The 16,165-nt window shown below is 46.9% G+C and overlaps 1 protein-coding gene across 3 annotated transcripts in view; it reads left to right on the forward strand.

Annotated features, from left to right (window-relative positions):
• The first annotated feature begins 12,525 nt into the window (after positions 1-12,525).
• The window catches only part of RAB34 (RAB34, member RAS oncogene family), a 72,873-nt gene continuing 69,233 nt past the window's right edge, over positions 12,526-16,165 (forward strand). For 2 of the 3 annotated variants that reach the window (XM_082247076.1, XM_082247078.1), the window contains exon 1: positions 12,526-12,698. The gene's annotated coding sequence lies outside the window, so the exon portion shown is untranslated. Of the gene's footprint in view, positions 12,699-12,975; positions 13,058-16,165 lie in introns of those variants that run through there. The other variant, XM_082247077.1, reaches the window with a different exon arrangement.

Raw genomic sequence — 16,165 nt, forward strand, 5'->3', positions numbered from 1 at the left:
AAGGGGTCCAGGGGTACGGGGGCTGTGTAATGTAAAGGGTTCCAATGGGGGGGCTGTGTAATGTAAAGTGTTCCAGTGGGGGGCTGTGTAATGTAAAGGGGTTCAGGGGTAAGGGGGCTGTGTAATGTAAAGGGTTACAATGGGGGGGCTGTGTAATGTAAAGGGGTCCAGGGGTACGGGGGCTGTGTAATGTAAAGGGTTCCAATGGGGGGGCTGTGTAATGTAAAGGGTTCCAATGGGGGGGGGGGCTGTGTAATGTAAAGGGTTCCAATGGGGGGGCTGTGTAATGTAAAGGGGTCCAGGGGTACGGGGGCTGTGTAATGTAAAGGGGGTCTTCCTACATTTTACTCGCAGTTATTACTGCAGTCCTATAGATTTTTTTTCTGCATTTTCTGAAAGCGCACCAAAAGTCTTGCATGCTGCATTTTTGGCGCGCTTTCAGAAAACAGGAAAATCATTTTTTGGGGGGGAGCGACACCATGGTTTACTGCACCAGGTGGCACCAACCCTAGTGACACCACTGGTAGTAGCACACAGTAAGTATGCCACTGCCAGTTACATGTATTTCTGTCTGGCGCCTCAAGTCAATCGGCGCCGTTTTTGCAGAGGAGGAGAGGCCTGGTCGCCGGGTCAATGTGCGGTTCGTCGCCTGCACGCCGGGGGGTCAGAGCTGAGGAGGGGTCAAAGTGATGTGTGGATGGAGGATGTAGAGATAAGCAGCTGTGGAAGAAGGCTGAATTCTGCACTCTATGTGTAGTGCACCAATTAACTCTGAAAATTTGTATGCAGTGCACCCCTGAACTTTGTACTATGTACTAAGTGCACCCCCAAATTCTGTATGTAGTGCGCCCCTAAACTCTGCACACTGTATGCAACCCCAAACTCTGTACATAATGCACTCCTGGTATTTAATGCCCCTTTAAGACCCTCCCACTGTTATTGGAATTTGACCACACCCACTATTTGATGTGGTTTGGAGGGTGTGTGTGTGGGGGGAGGGGAGTTTTGGGGAGTCGGGGTTGAGTTCCTGCACCTATTTTCTGAGAAAAAATGCCCTGCCCTTTTGAAATCTGTTTTATTCAATGTGTCCATGCACATGGCAGCTTTTAGATCTGAATGCTGGAGCAGTGTTCAAGTCTGTAAATGGCCAAATCAAATATTTTTGTTTTGCATATTTTTTGCTGCATGAATGTAAACGTTTGTACTAATGTTTACATGTGTATAGCGTACTGCACAAATGCACAGTATTGGAGCCGCCTACCACCTAGCAAGGAAGGACTCTAGGCTGCAGGAGCTAGAAAGCAGATAGCTTGAGTCACCTTTGTTGCTAGGAGGCAGACGACAATATTGGTCGGGGCCTCCTACACACCACTCATTTTTATTTATTTTTTGTTTAACCCAGCAGGTCAGCTCAGGTCAGAGCCGCTGTACTAACTATGCAATGTTAGTACAGCGATCTCCCTTGCTGTGCCATTGTGGTTTGACAGGGGGACGTCTCCTCTGCCAGAAAACTCCGGTCAGCGCTCTCAGCCATTGATCATGAGCCTTCGACATGGATGGCTTCTGTCGGACCGGCTGCCATACAGATGGGCCGTATGTCGGCCCACATTAAGGAATGCCGGCTGACATTCGGCCAGTGTGTACTTGGCTGTAGGGTAGACATGGAAATAACAGTGTGCAATAAGCTGGCACCCCTGCAGCTGGTTACACACTATTGGTGTTTACAGGAATGAGTCACTCATGCGTAGGGCTGCCACATCATCCCTTTAACCACTTGCCAACTGCCCCGACCGATTTATCGTGTCAGGGCGGCTCGGCTGCGCATAATCACATACATGTACGTGATTATGTGCATGTGGTCTTAGCAGCGTGATTAGACACAGCGGGAGTCAGACAAGGACATCAATTGTATTTGGGTACAGCGTCGCATGACCGCACAATTGTTAGTTGAAGTAACGCAGTGCCGAATCGCAAAAAATGACCTGGTCATTAAGGGGGTAAAACTGAAGTGGTTAAACCAAGACACATATTAATTACACAGGTTCTGAGGCTAATATAATGCACATATGGCACTAAGTGAGTTTAATTACCACCTTAATCAGCCACAGAACCTGTGTAATTAATATGTGTCCTGGTTTAAAGGGATGAGGTGGCAACCCTGCGGCAGGCAGTCATGAGCAGAACTGCTAGAAGATATCACATCGATCGCAGGCTTTCAGCCAATTAGCCACAATGAGATCATCCACACATAGATCACTGACACAAATCGGACCACAATACCATCAAAGGGGGAGCCAGGATTTTACTGGAGTGGGTTACAGGGGGTGGGGTTGCTACCTCATTTAGCACATATTAATTGCACAGGTTCTGAGGCTAATATAATGCACATAAGGCATTAAGTGAGTTTAATTACCACCTTAACCACTTGCCGACTGCCGACAGTAATCCTACTGCGGCAGTGCGACTCCCCTGGTCTACGTCACTGGACTTCTAGTGGCCGGAGGCTCGCTTCCGCTGTGTTTAGACACAGCGGGAGTCAGGCCAGGGAAGGAGAGGCGGCGATTGCCGCCTCTCTTCCCCTATTGTCGGGGAAAGTGTGAGAAGACCCTCCTGCTTATGTAAACAAAGCAGGCGGATCTTCTCAGTGACAGACAGGAAGAGATCACAGTATCCAGCATAGCTGAACCTGCGATATCTGTCACAGAACCCCCTCCTCCCACACACGTCAGTAAGCATGAGGCATACATTTAACCCTTTGATCACCCATAGGGTTAACCCCTTCCCTGCCAGTGTCATTATTACAGTAACAGTGCATATTTTTAGCACTGATTACTGTAGTAAAGTCACTGGTCCCCCCAAAAGTGTAAAAAATGTCAGCTAGGGGTCCGATCTGTCCGCTGCAATGTCGCAGTCCCGCAAAAAAAACGCAGATCGCCGCAATAACTAGTAAAAAAAAAAAAAAAACAATAAAAATGACATAAATCTTTCCCGTAATTTGTAAACGGGATAACTTTTGCGCAAACCAATCAAAATACGCTTGTTGCGATTTTTTTTTACCAAAAATATGTAGCAGAAAACAAATTGGCCTAAGATGTTAAAAAATTTTGATTTTTACATTTTTTTGGGGAATTTCATATAAAAAAATGTGAAAAATATAATTTTTTCAAAATTGTCGCACTTTTTTGTTTATAGCGCAAAAAGTAAAAATCGCACAGGTGATCAAATACCACCAAAAGAAAGCTCTGTTTTGGGGAAAAAAAGGACGCCAATTTAATTTGGGTACAGCGTCGCACGACCGCACAATTGTCCGTTACAGTCACGCAGTGCCGAATCGCAAAATAGGGCCTGGTCTTTGAGCAGCCAAATCCTCCGGGGCTTAAGTGGTTAATCAGCCACAGAATCTGTGTAATTATTGTATGTCCTGGTTTAAAGGGATGAGGTGGCAACCCTAACGGGGGGATTAGAGTAGAGTGGGATTGCTGTGGTGTAGGTTGTTTTGGGTGTGCGGGAGGGGGGAGATGTAACCCAAGTGGTTCTGTGAGGAGGGGCTCCTCATCTTTGCCATTGTTTTTTGACAAATGTATGTCTAATAAATTATACATTTTGTAGGTGCATATATCTTTGGTGGCTGTTTTTGTATGGTTATTTTGGAAGCACCTCCCTCATCGATTTTGGCATGGGCACCTTTTCATAACACTCCCAGGATTCATACATTTGGGGTTTTTGCTGACAGAAATTCTAGCTTTCAGTCATTTATAAATAAACGTAGGTGATGACTCACTCAGGGCAAACATGTGTCCTTTGTTGCTAGGATGCAGACGGCTCAAACTTCCTTGTGTCCTAGAAACCAATAGTGCATACTGTTTACATGTGTGAAGTATACAGACAATGTTTAACACACAATCTTGGTCATAGATAAGGAAACAGATTCCTCCATCCACACCAATGAGGTGGATGGAGGAATGCCCCCTGCCAAGACATTGTATTCCCACTGCTGTCAGAATACACTGATGAATGGCTGCAGCCACTGATCCAGAAATGTTTTGCAGCTTGTCTGTTTATACTGTCTATGACCAACTTCTGTTGAATAAGGAGGACCAAACACTGGTCAAAATTCAGTCGCTCCAAGCTGGACCATTATTTCGATCTGTCTACGGCCATCTTAAAGTGTAAGTACACATTTTCAGGATAAATAGACAGTGTACACCTTCACGACCAGTCTCACTGTACTTACCTCCATGGGCGATGAGCTGTCAGTGCCCAAGCAGCCCATGCAGCAGTCCCAGATTTGAATTTCCCAGCTCTTCTCCCTCTTCTTTCTGCACTGCTTCCGGGCAAGATCAGAGCGATCTCTGTACCAGTGCTGACCAATCAGAATCCCTCAGATCCATCCCGAAAATGCTGCACAAAGAAGAGGGATATTTCAAGTTCCCAGACCGATATACTGGCTGTGTAGGCACTAACAGCTCCTTACCCATGAAGGTAAGTACAGCAGGTACCGGGGGGGGGGGGGGGGGTAAGCTGGGGGGAGAGTGTATGCTGTTTCCCAAGTTGTCTTGCACTTCCTGAAAAGGTTGTCTGTCTTTCTTAGACAGGCATGCCTAGACCTGCCCAATGAGTTTAAGGCGCCGTTTCCACTAGTGTGACTTGTCATGCGACTTTGGACACATAAAGTCGCATGACAAGTCACAGCCCATTGATTTCAATGGCACCTGTTCCCATCTATGCGACTTTGAAAATCAACGACTCTGAAAAGTTGTCTGCACCTATGGTAGTCTTCATTCAAAGCCCAGCAAAGCACATTATACTGTATATGTGAATCTTCCCCCGTGTCCTGTGTGATGGGTCTTTTTTTATTTCTACATTTTCTCATGAATTAGGATGTACAATGCACTGGGCGGGACTGGGCAGGAACCAGCTCCTCCCATTCTGTATATGCCCACTGGCTACACTGGAACAGGATCCCTCCCTGGAAGTGATGTCACTAGCTTTCAGTAACCACACCCACTTGTTGCTCTTGGGCTCAGAAGGAATAGGAATTTAAGTCATGTGACAGCACTGAATTAGAGCCCTGCGCGGGACTGTTTTATTAAACCCGCTGAATGTATGACCAGGACCGCCCGCACCCGCAATGTTTGTGTCCACTCCCGCCCCCACCAGCAATGTTTGTGTTCCACTCCTGCCCGCACCCGCTATGTTTGTGTTCCACTCCTGCCGGCGCCCGCAATGTTTGTGTTCCACGCCCGCCCGCACCCGCAATATTTGTTTTCCACTCCCGCCCGCACCTGCAATGTTTGTGTTCCACTGTAACGCTCCTTGCGTTTCTTATAAGGTGTGGATTTTCAGCTGCAGAAGTAGTTCCACGTCAGTAGTCATGTAGGAGATATGCTGAGATACCAATCCCAACCTCAATGACTCATCATGTATGGAAGGTCTTATTTCAGCAAGTAAATACACACAGTAATTAAGCTGGTTCCTAGTGTGACTTTATATACATGTGGTAAGACAATGATAAAGGTCTTAGGGATAGGTTTGAGTGGAAGTGGTAGGTGACAGACACTTGAGGTGAGACAGTGCAGATGGATGCAGGAAGGGTTAGCGATCATGTATGATAACAGATGACAGAGTAGCAGGTGCATACAGGAGAGATCAACCCAGTGCAGGAAATAGTAGCAGTAGCCTCAAGAGCTAGCAATCTAGTTATGCAGATGTAAAAGACAGTCCTTGCTATGCAGAGCTAAATAGTGTAAGCCTAGTACAAGTCTATAGAGATTTCCCCTGTGGGGTACTTAGCACTAATAGCGATAGCCGAAGGATCGCTCAGGAGATGCGGATGATCCAGTAGCAGGATGCAGGGATCAGCGCAGCGAGGTTCGTCAGCGAGGAGAGCTTGCAAGCATGGAAGCTTCAAGCAAGATTAGTATCCAGGTACTGGTGTTTGAACGAACACATGTGAGTGAGAACCGACGCCCTAAATAGCCATCTAGTCCGGCGCTGGGTGATGACAGCTTCAGCCTTAAAGGGAAACACACCTATATGTGTTTCTTCTGTCTAGGTAGATGGAAATCACCCGGAATAAATGTGATAGGAGGCACTGAGAGTGCCAGAACCTTACATCCACTCCTGCCCGCACCCGCAATGTTTGTGCCCACTCCCGCCCGCACCCGCAATGTTTGTGCCCACTCCCGCCCGCACCCGCAATGTTTATGTCCACTCCCGCCCGCACCCGCAATGTTTGTGTTCCACTCCCGCCCGCACCCGCAATGTTTGTGTTCCACTCCCGCCCGCACCCACAATGTTTGTGTTCCACTCCCGCCCTCACCTGCAATGTTTGTGTTCCACTCCCGCCCGCACCTGCAATGTTTGTGTTCCACTCCGCCCGCACCTACAATGTTTGTGTTCCACTCCCGCCCGCACCCACAATGTTTATGTCCACTCCCGCCCGCACCCGCAATGTTTATGTCCACTCCCGCCCGCACCCACAATGTTTGTGTTCCACTCCCGTCCCCGCACCCGCAATGTTTGTGTTCCACTCCGCCAGCACTTGCAATGTTTGTGTTCCACTCCCGCCCGCACCTGCAATGTTTGTGTTCCACTTCCGCCCGCACCCGCAATGTTTGTGTTCCACTCCCGCCCGCACCCGCAATGTTTGTGTTCCACTTCCACCCGCACCCGCAATGTTTGTGTCCACTCCCGCTCGCACCTGCAATGTTTGTGTTCCACTCCCGCTCGCACCTGCAATGTTTGTGTTCCACTCCCGCCCACACCCGCAATGTTTGTGTCCACTCCGCCCGCACCTGCAATGTTTGTGTTCCACTCCCGCCCGCACCCACAATGTTTATGTCCACTCCCGCCCGCACCCGCAATGTTTATGTTCACTCCCGCCCGCACCCGCAATGTTTATGTCCACTTCCGCCCGCACCCGCAATGTTTGTGTTCCACTTCCACCCGCACCCGCAATGTTTGTGTCCACTCCCGCTCGCACCTGCAATGTTTGTGTTCCACTCCCGCTCGCACCTGCAATGTTTGTGTTCCACTCCCGCCCACACCCGCAATGTTTGTGTCCACTCCGCCCGCACCTGCAATGTTTGTGTTCCACTCCCGCCCGCACCCGCAATGTTTGTATCCATTCCCGCCCGCACCCGCAATGTTTGTGTCCACTCCCGCCAGCACCCACAATGTTTATGTCCACTCCCGCCAGCACCCGCAATGTTTATGTCCACTCCCGCCAGCACCAGCAATGTTTGTATCCACTCCTGCGGTTTTGCCCTATACTCGCTGTATAAGACTACCCCCTCTTCTGAGGCAACACCATTTCATAACATCAGTGGAGCCATCACGTCCCTATTAAATATTTTAGCCCGCTGGATGTACCCTAATATGTACTGTAGCTTCTGCTACATACAGAACGTCTCTATTATTAATAGTTTAGCCTGCTGGATGTGTATACAGTAAGCTTTGGCTACTTACAGAACGTCCCTGTGCTGTAATACTCTATGTACCACGCTGAGCCAATCACGGCAAGTGGTGTATTCTGTTATTGCATACAAAGCCTGCTCGAATTGGCAAAGGTTGTATAAGCCCGCCAATCTGAGCAGGCTTTGTATGCATTAATAGAATTGGCTCAGCACGGTACATAGAGTATTACAGCACAGGGACGTTCTGTAAGTTGCCAAAGGTACTGTATACACATCCAGCGGGCTAACATTTTTAATAGGGATGTTCTGTAACTAGTAAGGATGATCAAACTTTTGAAAAGTTTGGTTCGACCAGAACACCCGAATTTTCCAAAAGTTCGGTTCGGATTTCAGAACCCCATTGAAATCAATGGGACCCGAACTTCGGTAATCAAAAAACACCATTTTGAAGCCCTAAAACCCAATAAATGCCCCTAAAAAGTGCCTAGGGTTCTGGGTCATGCCCCATTAACTAATAATCACACAAAAAAAGTTCTTAAAAATTGTCATTTTTGATAAAAAAGCCAATTATTGAAAAAATTAAAAAAAAAAAAAAAGAGAGAGATTTTTTGATTTTGGATTTAGTATCTGGGGGGTCTAAAAGGTGTGCATGTGAAGTTTCAGCTCTGTAGCATGTCCAGAACCATGAAAAAAAAAAAGATAATTTTTCAGTAGAACAGGGATGTGGGTCGGGACCCTCCTTTAACTTTAACACCTATATGATCTTTTTTCTGGTTCTGGGCATGCTACAGAGCTGAAACTTCACAGGTACACCTTTTAGACCCCCCAGACACAAAATCACACAAAAAAAAGTTCTTAAAAATTGTCATTTTGATAAAAAAGCCAATTATTGAAAAAATAAAAAAAATAAAAAGAGAGAGATTTTTTTGATTTTTACTTTGGATTTCAGATCTGGGGGGGTCTAAAAAGTGTACATGTGAAGTTTCAGCTCTGTAGCATGTCCAGAACCAGAAAAAAAAAGATTGTTTGTATTAGAAAACTTTCTGACAGGGGGTTTGCTTCGCTGCTGTAACACCTTGCCGGTTTAATAGAAGGCATTTTTTGGGGATCTTTGCAGTCAGGAAAAACATCTGAACTTGTGTATAGTGGTACTGTGCACAAGTTCAGATGTTTTGCCAGCCTCCAAAACCCCCCAAAAAATGCCAGCAAAAACACACCTGGGCATTTTTTTTTTGACGCTAGCGTTTTTTTGGCATTTTTTTGGGTTCTTTTGAGGCAGGCAAAAGATCTGAACATGTGTATAGGGGGTATATATACACATATATGTCTGAATATATACCCCTAGACATATATAGGTGTGATAGTAGCAGAAATAAATGCTTGCGCTAATGAAATCATTTACAGTAATATATTTCTGCTACTATAACACCTATATATGTCTAGGGGTATATATTCAGACATATATGTGTATATATACCCCCTATACACATGTTCAGATGTTTTGCCTGCCTCAAAAGAACCCCAAAAATGCCAAAAAAACGCTAGCGTCAAAAAAAAAAAATGTGATAGTAGCAGAAATATATTACTGTAAATGATTTCATTAGCGCAAGCATTTATTTCTGCTACTATCACACCTATATATGTCTAGGGGTATATATTCAGACATATATGTGTATATATACCCCCTATACACATGTTCAGATGTCATGTCTGACATCAAACATGTCCTCAAAAAAGCACTGGCAGTGGCAGCCCCTGCAGCATAAAAAATGCTTGGCTGGTGAGAAGCCATATTCCAGTTACGAAGCTATTCAGAGAAATGATCATTTCTCTATAGCGGTCACCCTGCTATGGAAGGGTTTTGTCACCCTGCCATAGCAGTCACTGCCAGTTAACCCTACACTACACTACTGTCCCCTTACACTTAACACTTTCCCTACAGAAACTCAATTTTTGAAGCTAACTTAAGTGTAAAGGAGCACTCTAACTACACTAGATATCCCTTTCCTCACACTAAAAATAGCTAAATGACACTTTTAAAGTAAAATTAACAGAACTGCTTCCATTCTCTTCCATGTCCAGTATAACAATGCTAGGAATATGGCAGGGGCGATCTTATATACTGGGGGGCGTATTCACTAATGATTGGTCTAGGGACCCCCTAGTTACTCCAATCACATTCCTAGCATTCTCCTGCCCCCTCAATTGGCTTTTGCTAATGGTTCTGGTCCAATCACGGGTTTTTAAAGCCCATTTCCTGAAGCATTGCATTTTGGGCGGTTCTGGTTGCCGAATTCCGAACTTTTTGGGCAAAAAGTTCTAAATTCGGCTGAACCTCGAACACCCAATGTTCGGGTCGAACCGATGGTGGACCCGAACCGTTCGATCATCCCTAGTAACTAGCTGAAGCTACAGTACCTGGCGTATAAGACGACCCTCGATTCTTGGGGTATCTTTTTTATTATAAAAAAAGTCATCTTATACGCCGGAAAATACGTTACACCAAATTTCACCGTTCCCCGCGGGTCTCCGCAAAATCTTTTGACCGCCCACTCCCGCCCGCAGCAGAGGTAAAACCGCCCGCTCCTGCAAGATTTGCATTGGGTCCCGCAGGAGCCCAAACCCAATGCAGCCCTCTAGGACTGAATACTGCAAAATGAAGGTAGAAAAACTGGGATTTTTTTCATTTTGACACAAACGGCTGAACTCCGCTCACAATAATGATTGCAGGGGAGAATTTAAAGAGGAAGTAAACCCTCCTCTGACACTTGTACCTATAGGTAAGCCTATAATAAGGCTTACCTATAGGTACTGTAAATATCTCCTAAACATGTACCGTTTAGGAGATATTTATCTTAGATGCATCCAGTGACGTCACTGGCGCATGCGCTCTGAAGGAACGGCCGCTGGTGCCATTCCTTCAGAACTCCGTGCCGTGACCGTCGGCTCCCGCGTGCGTGCGCGGGAGTGAAGTCACCACGGCTCCGGCCAATCAGATGGCCGGATGCCGCGATCCCGGAAGACGGGCGACTGGACATGTCGCCTGTCATACAGCTAAGCGGGCGGCACGGCGGGGGCTCGTTCTAAGGTAAGTATTTCATAATGAGCTAGTATGCGATGCATACTAGCTCATTATGTGTTTGTCTTTCAGGGTGAAAAAGAAGAAGAAGAAAAAAAAAAGGGTTTACAACCTCTTTAAGGTATTAAGCTGTACTTCCACTTTAATAAAAAAAACTTAAAGAAACAGTGTAAAAAAAGGTTTATTGAAAAAAATAATAGTAATAATAATAATAAAAAAAAATGAAAGTGCCCCTGTCTGCCTGTGCTTGTGCACAAATACGAATGCACGTGCCAGTCCTGTGCGCATATGTAAATGACAATCGTACCACACATGTGTGATATTACTGCAAACGTCAGAGGAAGAGCAATAATTCTAGCACCAGACTTCGTCTGTGACTCCAAACTGTAAAGGCTTTTAAAGTGTCTCCTACGGGGATTTTTAGGTACCAAAGTTTGGGGCTGTGCCAACATGTTTGCAGACATGTTTGGTAGCTATTTACTTGGTGTAATGTCATCTTTTTTATTTTACCAAAAAATTGGGTATTATACTGCTCCTATAAGGGTGGCGCTACACATAAATAGTGCCTCTCATAGTGTAGTAATTTAAAATCACAAATTTTGTAAAAAATGGCGCTTACATCAGTCAAATGTTAAAATGGCATTCAAATGGTAAAATACTGTTTTGTGCATTGAAATGCATTAAAGTATATTTTTCCCCAAACATTTGCATTTGAAAAACCGTTGTGCAAATATTGTGTGGCATAAAAATGTGCAACACCCACCATTTTACACTCTAGGGCCTCTGGTTAAAAAAAATATATAATGTTTGGGGATTCTAAGTAATTTTCTAGCAAAAAAAAATAAGATGTTGCTGAATTTGCATCGCATTCGGACCAAACTCATGTAGGACTCATTTTTTGGTCAGCACCAGAATCGGATCGCATGGGTGTTCACATCTATGCAATCCGATCCCTGTCTGATTTGACAGTTCGCACTGCGATATGCAAACTAATCGGGGGGTGTCATTAACTTTTTATTGACACTCCCAGCAGTTCGCATATGGCAGTGTGAACTGCCTGTGAGTCGGATGTGATGCAGGAACTCGCAGGGGATTTGCAGGGTTCCTGCATCACACCAATGTGAACCGACCCTTAAGGCTGGTACACACTATAAGAAAATCGGGCGAACATTTTCGACCAAAGAATTTTCATACAATTTTTGTATAGTGTGTACACAACTTTCGACAGCCAATTCGGAATTTTCATACGAAAATTCTCGAAGGGACAAACTCCAAAATGTTTTCCCGTACGGAAAAAAAAAGAATGATTTACGTTTAAGGTGTACCGTTTTTGTACAATTTTTGTACCACAAAAATCAGAAAAGAAAGACTGCGCATGATCGGAAACATTAAACAACAAAAAAAGCCTTTGTCATACGAGAATTTTTGTACAAATTTTTGTTCATCGGTTCCGATTGGCTGTGAAACAATGAGGAAATTGGGATGATCGTTCGCCCAATTTTCTTATAGTGTGTACCTCACTTTAGTCAGGGTTCACACTGTTGTGATGCAGGAACCAGCGAGATTTACACTTCCCTATGCAAACAGCTGGGGGTGTCAATACAAAGTTAATGACACCCCAGATCGGTTCGCAGATCGCAGTGCGAACTGTCAAATGGTGCAGGAATTGGATCACTCATGCGCTCCGATTCCAGTGCCGACCACTATTTCTGCACTTATTTTGGCAGAATGTGATGTGAATTCAGACATACAATCTGTATGGTTGAACTCGCATCGCACAGACATCGCATGTGATCTGCACAGCAATGCGATGTGAATCACACGCGATGTCTGACATTGCAATAGTGTGAACCCAGCCTTAAGATCAAACCTGAGCAGTGCTGGTTTGTGTTGTCAGCACAGGCTGTCTCCATAGAAGTCAGTGGTAGGCTGGATGTGAGAAGTAACAGGTCTATGGAGGGATGGATGAGAAGGGGGAGGGGAGAGGGCTGATCTCCATCCTTCTCACCTCCTCCATCTCTCCTCCCAGCATGGAACTTCTCAGCAGCTTCTGGGGCTTCTTAGTCAATGCAAACCCCCCAGCATAGACCTCAGAGAGGAACAGAGTCAGCACAGGGGAGGGATCTGGGATTGATGAGAAGCAGATGTGTGATCCCTTCCTCCGATCACAAGGATCCCTCCAGATCTGTACAGGGTACCAGGTAAGTCTGATCCCCCATCTGTCTGTCTGCCAGGGTGTCTGGAGCCCTGTGATCCTCCTCCTGTCTGTAGACATGTAATAATGTAGAGTGCAGTTTCCTCTCTTCCATGTCTCTATTCTCCTGGATTGGATTTCTTGCTGTGCACAGTCATGGATGTGCTGTTGCTTGTGTTGTTCCAAGCTGTTGCCATGCCTGTGTGTAGTGAGTGGTGATGTGGTGTTGCCTGTGCTCCATGTGCCTCAGATCTCCTGGAATTTCCTGCTCTCATATTACTGAGCCCTCTCCGGCTTTGTCCTGCATTGTTCTGGGATGACTCTCCGGCTCCCATTGGGATTATACTGACATGTTTGCTGGGTGAGGTAAGGAAAGGGTTAGAGCTACTTCTCTACAGAGGGTGGAATAAATCGCATTCCTATGTGTCTCTTCCATATTTTAGGTGGAGACGTGACTTTGTCTTTCCTTAGTGGATTGCTTGGAAACCCGCGCAGGTCCTTGTGTTATGGAAGCAAACAGGACAGGCGTTCAGCGTCTTGGAGTTAAGGGTTAACGGTAAACCAACACCTCACCCCCTCCCACCTCCGTGCAGTGCTTCCAGGACAGACCAGGTCCATTCTGATTGGACAGCACCGTTCAGTGCTTCCAAGACAGACCAGGTCCATTCTGATTGGACAGCGCCGGACAGTGCTTCCAGGACAGACCAGGTCCATTCTGATTGGACTGCGCTGTGCAGTGCTTCCAGGACAGACCAGGTCCATTCTGATTGGACAGCGCCGGGCAGTGCTTCCAGGACAGACCAGGTCCATTCTGATTGGACAGCGCCGGACAGTGCTTCCAGGACAGACCAGGTCCATTCTGATTGGACTGCGCTGTGCAGTGCTTCCAGGACAGACCAGGTCCATTCTGATTGGACTGCGCCGTGCAGTGCTTCCAGGACAGACCAGGTCCATTCTGATTGGACAGCGCCGGACAGTGCTTCCCTGGACAGACCAGGTCCATTCTGATTGGACTGCGCTGTGCAGTGCTTCCAGGACAGACCAGGTCCATTCTGATTGGACAGTGCCGGACAGTGCTTCCAGGACAGACCAAGTCCATTCTGATTGGACAGCGCCGTGCAGTGCTTCCAAGACAGATGAGGTCCATTCTGATTGGACTGCGCTGTGCAGTGCTTCCAGGACAGACCAGGTCCATTCTGATTGGACAGCGCCGTGCAGTGCTTCCAGGACAGACCAGGTCCATTTTGATTGGACAGCGCCAGACAGTGCTTCCAGGACAGACCAGGTCCATTCTGATTGGACTGCGCCGTGCAGTGCTTCCAGGACAGACCAGGTCCATTCTGATTGGACTGCGCCATGCAGTGCTTCCAGGACAGACCAGGTCCATTCTGATTGGCCAGCGCCGTGCAGTGCTTCCAGAACAGACCAGGTCCATTCTGATTGGACAGTGCCGGACAGTGCTTCCAGGACAGACCAGGTCCATTCTGATTGGACAGCGCCGGACAGTGCTTCCAGGACAGACCAGGTCCATTCTGATTGGACTGCGCTGTGCAGTGCTTCCAGGACAGACCAGGTCCATTCTGATTGGACTGCGCCGTGCAGTGCTTCCAGGACAGACCAGGTCCATTCTGATTGGACAGCGCCGGACAGTGCTTCCCTGGACAGACCAGGTCCATTCTGATTGGACTGCGCTGTGCAGTGCTTCCAGGACAGACCAGGTCCATTCTGATTGGACAGTGCCGGACAGTGCTTCCAGGACAGACCAAGTCCATTCTGATTGGACAGCGCCGTGCAGTGCTTCCAAGACAGATGAGGTCCATTCTGATTGGACTGCGCTGTGCAGTGCTTCCAGGACAGACCAGGTCCATTCTGATTGGACAGCGCCGTGCAGTGCTTCCAGGACAGACCAGGTCCATTTTGATTGGACAGCGCCAGACAGTGCTTCCAGGACAGACCAGGTCCATTCTGATTGGACTGCGCCGTGCAGTGCTTCCAGGACAGACCAGGTCCATTCTGATTGGACTGCGCCATGCAGTGCTTCCAGGACAGACCAGGTCCATTCTGATTGGCCAGCGCCGTGCAGTGCTTCCAGAACAGACCAGGTCCATTCTGATTGGACAGTGCCGTGCAGTGCTTCCAGGACAGACCAGGTCCATTCTGATTGGACAGCACCGTTCAGTGCTTCCAGGACAGACCAGGTCCATTCTGATTGGACTGCACTGTGCAGTGCTTCCAGAACAGACCAGGTCCATTCTGATTGGACAGCGCTGTGCAGTGCTTCCAAGACAGACCAGGTCCATTCTGATTGGCCAGCGCCATGCAGTGCTTCCAGAACAGACCAGGTCCATTCTGATTGGACAGCGCCGTCAGAGTGAATCGCTTTGGTCTATCCCGGAAGCACTGCACAGAGAGGAGGTGGATGAGCGTCCAGCAGCCCTGGAGGTTCATGCAGCGGGGACCAGGACGGTGTTTCTGTAAAGTTGAACTAACACTTTAAAGCGGAACTTCACTCTCTCAGTCAACATGGACTATTTAATCCTTGTTAGCATTAGTAAATAGATAGGAAAGTATATCGTTATTACTTGTTTTAAACTTTTTTGTTAAATTTCTTCCTGGTTTCCATGCCTAGGGAAATTATGTCATACATCCCAGGGGTCTGCAGTAGAGAAGGGAGGGTTCTCAGCTCAGCCTATGCCTGAGCTAAGGGCAGATGGATTCCAGGAGGTAAATGATACATGAATCATCTGCCCTTACTCAAGATGGCCATAACTAGAAAGCTAGGGGTGTGTTTTTCAAAATGATTTCTCAGCAAAATAAAGCATGGAGACATGGATGGATGGGGGAGATTGCTTTGAATAATACAAATGATTTAAATAGCATTTTTGGTTTGTGGTGCTCAGATGCAGTGCAGTTCCACTTTAGGCTTATCTTTCGTCAAAGTGTAAAATCATATTTTCATCTCCACATTTAGGCTCGATTTGCATAAGTGCCTCTTCAAAGTCGCACAATTTCCAGTGACTTTTGGTGTGCGATTCGGATCAGACTTTACATTCTATGGACCAAAGTAGTTCAGGCACCTTTTCAAAGTTGACTTGAAGTTGCACTGATTTGAACGGGTGCCATTGAAAAGAATGGGGTGCGATTTGTCAAACCAATGGTAAACCAACACCGTACACCCTCCCCACCCCCCTGCTGTACTTACATCCGTGCAGTGCTTCCAGGACAGACCAGGTCCATTCTGATTGGACTGCTCTCTCACAGTGAATCACTTTGGTCCATCCTGGAAGCACTGCACAGAGAGGAGGTGGATGAGCGTTCAGCAGCCCTGGAAGTACATACAGCGGGGACCGAGGACGGAAGGTGAACAGTACTTTAAGCTTATCTTTCATCAAAGCGTAAAATCATATTTTCATCACCACATTTAAGCTCCATTCGCATAAGCGCCTCTCCGAAGTCGCACGATTTCCAGCGACT

Source organism: Pelophylax lessonae (genome assembly GCF_965119305.1).
Source record: "Pelophylax lessonae genome assembly, chromosome: 2".
NCBI lineage: Eukaryota > Metazoa > Chordata > Amphibia > Anura > Ranidae > Pelophylax > Pelophylax lessonae.